Here is an 8,824-nt window from a genome sequence, read left to right as displayed (position 1 = left end):
CATTTTGTATAAATTATATGTTGATGAAAAAGGAAGTTTGTCTCTTTGTTTCTGTTTTTGTTGTTTGTTTGTTTGGCGAAATCAGCTGCCTTATGATCAGTGTAATCTCAAAATTAAAGCACTGAATAGTGATAAGGTCACCAGATGCGTACAGTTCTGGTGTGTGGAACTGTGTTCTCTGGAGTGATGGAGTTCCTCTGGTGTGTGGAACAGTGGAACTGTGTTCTCTGGAGTGATGGAGTTCCTCTGGAGTGGAGGAGTTCCTCTGGTGTGTGGAACAGTATGTACTACACAGACACTTATTCCTTCCTATCTAAAACCTATCTAAAAACAGTCTTAATACTGTTTATAAACCCTTTTTAATATATACATTTTACAGTGTTGGCTAGAATTTTTTTGTAATATCTAGAACCCATTTTCATTTCTGTGTAGAAACATTTACATTTAATTTTATGCATTTGGCAGATGCTTTTATCCAAAGCGACTTACAAAAGAGGATCTAACATATGAACTACAGCACAAATTATACAAAATACCTTACATTAAGTGCAATATGCCAGGAAGTAATAAGTGCATTAAAGAAAGATATTCAGTGCAAAAGATACTCTCGGAAGAGCTGGGTTTTCAATGATTTCTTGAATGCAGAGAGGGTTTCTGTTGCTCTGATAGTGCTTGGAAGCTCGTTCCACCAGCGTGGTACCAAAGATGAGAATAGCCTCAACTGACCTGTACGGGGGTTGGTCGTGTTAGTAGGCGCTCCTTTGAGGAACGGAGAGGGCGGGTGCTAACGTATGGTTTTAAGAGTCTATTGAGGTAGATGGGAGCAGAACCAGTGAATACTCTGAAGGCCATCATTAGTGATTTGAATTTGATGCGAGCAGCTAAGGGTAGCCAATGCAGCTCAACTAATAGGGGTGTGACATGTGCTCTTTTTGGTTGGTTGAAGACCAGGCGTGCTGCTGCATTCTGGATCATCTGTAGCGGTCTCACAGCACAGGCCGGAAGACCTGTCAGGAGGGCATTGCAATAGTCAAGACGGGAGATTACTAACGTCTGAACGAGGAGCTGTGTTGTATGTTAAGTTAGGTATGGCCTAATCTTCCTTATGTTGAATAGGGAGAAGCGGCACGACTCAGCGGTGAGGTTGGTTGCAGGGGGTGGAGGTGGAGGGTTCAGCAGAGACTTGAAGGTTGAAAACAGCTTCCGGGTGTCAGTAGCATTGTTGATTTTGTCTTGGTAGAATTTCTTTTTTGCAATGGTGACATTTGTTGAGAAGGCTGAGAGCAGGGATTGTTGTTGTGTCAGGTGTGATGGGTCTTTTGTTTTTCGCCATCTCCTCTCAGCAGCTCTGAGGTTAGTGCGCATTGATCAAAGGGAGTCAGTAAGCCACGGGTGGGGCTGCATGGGTCTTGCGGGTCTGGTAGTCAGAGGGCACAGGCGATCTAAGCAGGAGCTCAGTGTTGTGCAGAGTGACTCTGTGGCGTCATTGACCTCAAGAGATGAGAAGGTGCTGGGGGGTGGGAGAGCAGAAGTCACAAGGGCAGAGAAGTGGGTGGGAGATAGGTTGTGGAGATTGCGCCGGAAGGGGACAGGGGGAGCGGATACAGTGGGTTGCTGAGGGAGACAAGCATTGAGCTGAATAAAGTAATGGTCAGAGAGATGTAGAGGAGTAACATTTACAGAGTTATAAATGTTAGGCAGTGTTTGGTGTAAACGAGATCAAGTGCATTACCTGCTTTGTGAGTTGAGGGGGTGCATACCTGCTGTAGCTCAAAGGAGTGGGTCAGAGAAAAGAAGTCAGCAGCAGCCGGAGTGTCAAGGTGGATGTTCAGGGATGGATGAAAGCAGGGTGTCTAGTTCTTCTAGGAAATCACCCAGTTGCCCTGGGGGACGGTATACAACGACCACATACATTTTTACTGGTGCAGTCATCAGGATGGCATGGAATTCGAAGGAGCTGTATGAGACTGATGATTCGAATTGGGTATATTTCCATGTGTTGGAAATCAACAGCCCCGTACCACCACCTCGTTTACCAGGCCGTGGCGTATGGGAGAATCTGTAGTTGATGGAGAGAGCAGTGGGGGTAGCGCTGTTTTCCGGTTTGATCCAAGTCTCAGTGAGGGCTAGGATGTCTAGTGAAAGATGGTTTGCATAGGCGGAGATGAAGTCTGCTTTGTTTACTGCAGACTGACAGTTCCATAGACCTATTGAGAAGGAATTGGTTATGGGTGTGGATGTGTGATATAGAGAGCGAAGGTTATCAAGGTTTCGTTTCCGTCTGTGGAAGTAGAAGCGCCTGCGAGTTCCAGAGAGAGGAGAGATGGGGTAGGGACACATTGTGGAAAGAGGAAAATTAGGTTTAGTTTGTTGGTTTGGTGGCCTCGCTTGGGGGACACGATTGGGAGACACGTTATGTCTTTACCCTAGAATGTCTTCACACCAGAAAGGCTGAACACAAAGGCTGACGCTTCAGAGGGATCATTCATTTTTTGTAATGGAGATCTCACACAGCTGTCCTGTGTGAGAACATTACATGATCCAAACCTATTTTCAGTATTTTTTCAGATCATTTTACAGCTAGAAGCCTTTTTGTTCTAACTAGAACCCATTTCCAACTCTATGTAGAACCTTTATAATACAATCTAGACCTGATTCATTATATGGAACCTATTACAGTATTGGCTAGAAGTACTCTTTACTATCTAGAGCTCATTTTTATTTTGTCATTTTCAATATTACATTGAAATTATTACAGTATTAGTACCACTCCTTTTACTACACAGAGCCCATTTTAATGCCATGTAGAACCTTTGCAGTACAATTTAGAACCACAGCTAGTACCCAGTCAGTTTAATTTTCCAGTGCTCTTCTGTTAGAATTTTAATGTCCCGCCGTGAGATGGTAAACCAGAGCGTGTCTAAGATCATCAGCTTCAAAGTCCACTGTCCTGAAAAAGACAGGCCATAAAGTCCAGTAATCACCGCACTGCCCTGCATCCAGCACAGAGCCTGCTCTCACTCCACTGGACACCAGGGGGCGCTCCACACAGCAGGGTTCCTCAGGACAGTTTCTCTCTCACACACACCCACCCCTTTACACAGTTTCACACACTCGCCCAGTCTCTCTCACACATGCTCTCTCTCTCGCGTTCTCCCTCTCTATCTATCACAATAATATCAATAATTTAATAATGTTCTGAAAACAATCACATGCTACAGATAGACTGTAAATAAGGACTAGATTAAAAATCATTTCACTGAATAATGTCATTACTGCAGTGTTTTTTCCAAAGCTCAGGCACTGAATGATGGAATTTTGAAAAACGGGTGGCGTTGCCCTGTCAGTAACACATGCAGTGTGTAAATTCTGCCACATGTTCCCCTCGTGTTAACAGCTGAGGAACACGTCGTGCATGGTCCTGAATGAAAAGATTAATGGTGTTTGGAAGTGTACAGTGACCTTCTAGACCTTTTACTGAAGGAGGACTTTTATTCGTCTGTAGATCATTTATTCAGGAAATGACCTCGGGCTACACTTTTCCGGAATGTTTTCTTGTATTTAGTCATTAAAGGCATACAGTGGACTCTAGGTCAACAACAATCAAGACTTTTGAGTCTGCGTCAATTTAAGTTAGCACTGGATTTAATGTGGCAGAAGATTTAAGGTGTCCATATATTTAATGAAATTGGGTTAAAAAAATCAATAAATGCAATGCATTTATTGTATCATTGTATTTAATGTAGCAGGGAATTTAATGTTCTACGGCTTTACCATCACAGCTGTCAGTGTGTGGCCCTTTCCAGAATTGTGGGTAGATTCCAAGTATAGAAAGAGAACAATATATATATATTTTATTAAACCTTTTTAATTTTCAGAGAACACACTTTAAATGTAATGTCTGCAGTATTTTCTGATCTTAAACTTGTAATATTTAAAACATTTATTCTGAAAAACATAGTGAAAAGTCTGTCAACTCTGTTACAATGTGACATATACACAGTCAACATATAATATACATTTTAAAACCCTGTCTTCCTAAGAGAACTTTTGTCTCTATATTGATTTATTCACATTTTTTATATTTTGGATTAAAACAGAGATTATAGAGAGAAATAGAAACTGAGTTATTGCTGAGTTCAGACTGAGACAGAAGTGAAATCTGCACTGTCATCTTTTGTGCTTAGAGTATCACATGCTTCACGTTCGAGTTTCTCACGAGGTCAAAGCCTGAGACAGGGTCATAAACCCTCACAAAACAATAGAGGAGGAGGAATGTGTAAAAGTTGAGAGAGTTAAAAGTTGAGAAAAAGAGATTTGGAAAATGTTGTCAGTGGGCCTGTTTTATATTTGTGTGCACTAAGGGGTAATATGTGACCTCCTGATTATTAACAAAGAGGTTACTCCACAGTTACTCAGTCCCTTAGTAGTTTTTTCACTCAGTCATTTTTACTCTCTCTCGAGTAATTAATGGGCATCTACTTTCTACTTGAATCATATTCTAAAGTAATAATGCTCTTACTTCAGGACAGTTTTTGGCTGCTCTACCCTCCTCTGCAAATAAATAACTGAGTGCCCTCTTTGGTGCCTTTTCTTGTAATAAATTATGATGATGTGCCTCTAGAGCAAGAAAAGTCTATAATGTGTTTAAGGAAGTGCCCTTATATCACATATATATCACAGGCTGTGGTGCGATAGTGGGGCACCATGTCGTGTCAAAGGAGTCCACCACTGTTTACTCTCTTCCTTTAGGACATGTCCTGATTATATAAATGTGAAATAAAGCCTAGAAAACAACTGTATGATGTTTCTCCTCAGTGCTGTGTCTGACTTTATCACAGTGTTATGATCGTCATAAATCTCAGTGAATCTGCACTTTTACACTGATATTTTTCAGGCAGGGTGTCCACAGCCTTTATCCTCTTCACCTTCACCTTCATTCATCTATTCATCATCATCATCATGACTGTCTGTGAGGAGTGTGGTGTGTTCTCTCTGTGTCTGTGTGGGTTTCCTCCGGGTGACTGTCTGTGAAAAGTGTGGTGTGTTCTCTCTGTGTCTGTGTGGGTTTCCTCAGGGTGACTGTCTGTGAAAAGTGTGGTGTGTTCTCTCTGTGTCTGTGTGGGTTTCCTCCGGGTGACTGTCTGTGAAAAGTGTGGTGTGTTCTCTCTGTGTCTGTGTGGGTTTCCTCCGAGTGACTGTCTCTGAGGAGTGTGGTGTGTTCTCCCTGTGTCTGCATGGGTTTCCTCCGGGTGACTGTCTGTGAGAAGTGTGGTGTGTTCTCCCTGTGTCTGCGTGGGTTTCCTCTGGGTGACTGTCTGTGAGGAGTGTGGTGTGTTCTCCCTGTGTCTGCGTGGGTTTCCTCCAGGTGACTGTCTGTGAGGAGTGTGGTTTGTTCTCCCTATGTCTGCGTGGGTTTCCTCTGGGTGACTGTCTCTGAGGAGTGTGGTTTGTTCTCCCTATGTCTGCGTGGGTTTCCTCCAGGTGATTGTCTGTGAGGAGTGTGGTGTGTTCTCCCTGTGTCTGCGTGGGTTTCCTCCAGGTGACTGTCTGTGAGAAGTGTGGTGTGTTCTCACTGTGTCTGCGTGGGTTTCCTCCGGGTGACTGTCTCTGAGGAGTGTGGTGTGTTCTCCCTTTGTCTGCGTGGGTTTCCTCCGGGTGACTGTCTGTGAGTAGTGTGGTGTGTTCTCTCTGTGTCTGTGTGGGTTTCCTCTGGGTGACTGTCTGTGAGGAGTGTGGTGTGTTCTCCCTGTGTCTGCGTGGGTTTCCTCCAGGTGACTGTCTCTGAGGAGTGTGGTTTGTTCTCCCTATGTCTGCGTGGGTTTCCTCCAGGTGATTGTCTGTGAGTAGTGTGGTGTGTTCTCTCTGTGTCTGTGTGGGTTTCCTCTGGGTGACTGTCTGTGAGGAGTGTGGTGTGTTCTCCCTGTGTCTGCGTGGGTTTCCTCCAGGTGACTGTCTCTGAGGAGTGTGGTTTGTTCTCCCTATGTCTGCGTGGGTTTCCTCCAGGTGATTGTCTGTGAGGAGTGTGGTGTGTTCTCCCTGTGTCTGCGTGGGTTTCCTCCAGGTGACTGTTTGTGAGAAGTGTGGTGTGTTCTCTCTGTGTCTGTGTGGGTTTCCTCCGAGTGACTGTCTCTGAGGAGTGTAGTGTGTTCTCCCTGTGTCTGCATGGGTTTCCTCCGGGTGACTGTCTGTGAGGAGTGTGGTGTGTTCTCCCTGTGTCTGCGTGGGTTTCCTCCGGGTGACTGTCTGTGAGGAGTGTGGAGTGTTCTCCGTGTCTGCATGGGTTTCCCCCGGGTGACTGTCTGTGAGTAGTGTGGTGTGTTCTCTCTGTGTCTGCGTGGGTTTCCTCCAGGTGACTGTGAGGAGTGTGGTTTGTTCTCCCTGTGTCTGCGTGGGTTTCCTTCGGGAGACTGTCTGTGAGGAGTGTGGTGTGTTCTCTCTGTGCCTGCGTAGGTTTCCTCCGGGTGACTGTCTGTGAGGAGTGTGGTTTGTTCTCTCTGTGTCTGCGTGGGTTTCCTCCGGGTGACTGTGAGGAGTGTGGTGTGTTCTCCCTGTGTCTGCGTGGGTTTCCTCCGGTTGATTGTCTGTGAGGAGTGTAGTGTGTTCTCTCTGTGTCTGGGTGGGCTTCCTCCGGGTGACTGTCTGTGAGGAGTGTGGTGTGTTCTCCGTGTCTGCGTGGGTTTCCCCCGGGTGACTGTCTGTGAGTAGTGTGGTGTGTTCTCTCTGTGTCTGCGTGGGTTTCCTCCAGGTGACTGTGAGGTGTGTGGTTTGTTCTCCCTGTGTCTGCGTGGGTTTCCTTCGGGAGACTGTCTGTGAGGAGTGTGGTGTGTTCTCTCTGTGCCTGCGTGGGTTTCCTCCGGGTGACTGTCTGTGAGGAGTGTGGTGTGTTCTCTTTGTGTCTGCGTGGGTTTCCTCCAGGTGACTGTCTGTGAGGAGTGTGGTGTGTTCTCCCTGTGTCTGCGTGGGTTTCCTCTGGGTGACAGTCTGTGAGGTGTGTGGTGTGTTCTCCCTGTGTCTGCGTGGGTTTCCTCCAGGTGACTGTCTGTGAGAAGTGTGGTGTGTTCTCCCTGTGTCTGCGTGGGTTTCCTCTGGGTGACTGTCTGTGAGGAGTGTGGTGAGTTCTCCCTGTGTCTGCGTGGGTTTCCTCCAGGTGATTGTCTGTGAGTAGTGTGGTGTGTTCTCCCTGTGTCTGCGTGGGTTTCCTCCAGGTGACTGTCTGTGAGAAGTGTGGTGTGTTCTCACTGTGTCTGCGTGGGTTTCCTCCGGGTGACTGTCTCTGAGGAGTGTGGTGTGTTCTCCCTTTGTCTGCGTGGGTTTCCTCCGGGTGACTGTCTGTGAGTAGTGTGGTGTGTTCTCTCTGTGTCTGTGTGGGTTTCCTCTGGGTGACTGTCTGTGAGGAGTGTGGTGTGTTCTCCCTGTGTCTGCGTGGGTTTCCTCCAGGTGACTGTCTCTGAGGAGTGTGGTTTGTTCTCCCTATGTCTGCGTGGGTTTCCTCCAGGTGATTGTCTGTGAGGAGTGTGGAGTGTTCTCCCTGTGTCTGTGTGGGTTTCCTCTGGTTGACTGTCTGTGAGGAGTGTGGTGTGTTCTCCCTGTGTCTGCGTGGGTTTCCTCCAGGTGACTGTTTGTGAGAAGTGTGGTGTGTTCTCTCTGTGTCTGTGTGGGTTTCCTCCGAGTGACTGTCTCTGAGGAGTGTAGTGTGTTCTCCCTGTGTCTGCATGGGTTTCCTCCGGGTGACTGTCTGTGAGGAGTGTGGTGTGTTCTCCCTGTGTCTGCGTGGGTTTCCTCCGGGTGACTGTCTGTGAGGAGTGTGGAGTGTTCTCCGTGTCTGCATGGGTTTCCCCCGGGTGACTGTCTGTGAGTAGTGTGGTGTGTTCTCTCTGTGTCTGCGTGGGTTTCCTCCAGGTGACTGTGAGGAGTGTGGTTTGTTCTCCCTGTGTCTGCGTGGGTTTCCTTCGGGAGACTGTCTGTGAGGAGTGTGGTGTGTTCTCTCTGTGCCTGCGTAGGTTTCCTCCGGGTGACTGTCTGTGAGGAGTGTGGTTTGTTCTCTCTGTGTCTGCGTGGGTTTCCTCCGGGTGACTGTCTGTGAGGAGTGTGGTGTGTTCTCTCTGTGTCTGCGTGGGTTTCCTCCAGGTGACTGTGAGGAGTGTGATTTGTTCTCCCTGTGTCTGCGTGGGTTTCCTTCGGGTGACTGTCTGTGAGGAGTGTGGTGTGTTCTCCCTGTGTCTGTGTGGGTTTCTTCCGGGTGACTGTCTGTGAGGAGTGTGGTGTGTTCTCTCTGTGTCTGCGTAGGTTTCCTCCAGGTGACTGTCTGTGAGGAGTGTGGTGTGTTCTTTCTGTGTCTGTGTGGGTTTCCTCCGGGTGACTGTGAGGAGTGTGGTGTGTTCTCCCCGTGTTTGTGTGGGTTTCCTCCGGGTGACTGTCTGTGAGGAGTGTGGTGTGTTCTCCCTGTGTCTGCGTGGGATTCCTCTGGGTGACTGTGAGGATTGTGGTTTGTTCTCCCTGTGTCTGTGTGGGTTTCCTCCGGGTGACTGTCTGTGAGGTGTGTGGTGTGTTCTCCCTGTGTCTGCGTGGGTTTCCTCCGGGTGACTGTCTGTGAGGAGTGTGGTGTGTTCTCCCTTTGTCTGCGTGGGTTTCCTCCGGGTGACTGTCTGTGAGTAGTGTGGTGTGTTCTTTCTGTGTCTGTGTGGGTTTCCTCTGGGTGACTGTCTGTGAGGAGTGTGGTGTGTTCTCCCTGTGTCTGCGTGGGTTTCCTCCAGGTGACTGTCTCTGAGGAGTGTGGTTTGTTCTCCCTATGTCTGCGTGGGTTTCCTCCAGGTGATTGTCT

Source organism: Hoplias malabaricus, chromosome 3 (genome assembly GCF_029633855.1).
Source record: "Hoplias malabaricus isolate fHopMal1 chromosome 3, fHopMal1.hap1, whole genome shotgun sequence".
Lineage (NCBI taxonomy): Eukaryota > Metazoa > Chordata > Actinopteri > Characiformes > Erythrinidae > Hoplias > Hoplias malabaricus.
Note: the sequence above shows the minus strand (reverse complement) of the source record.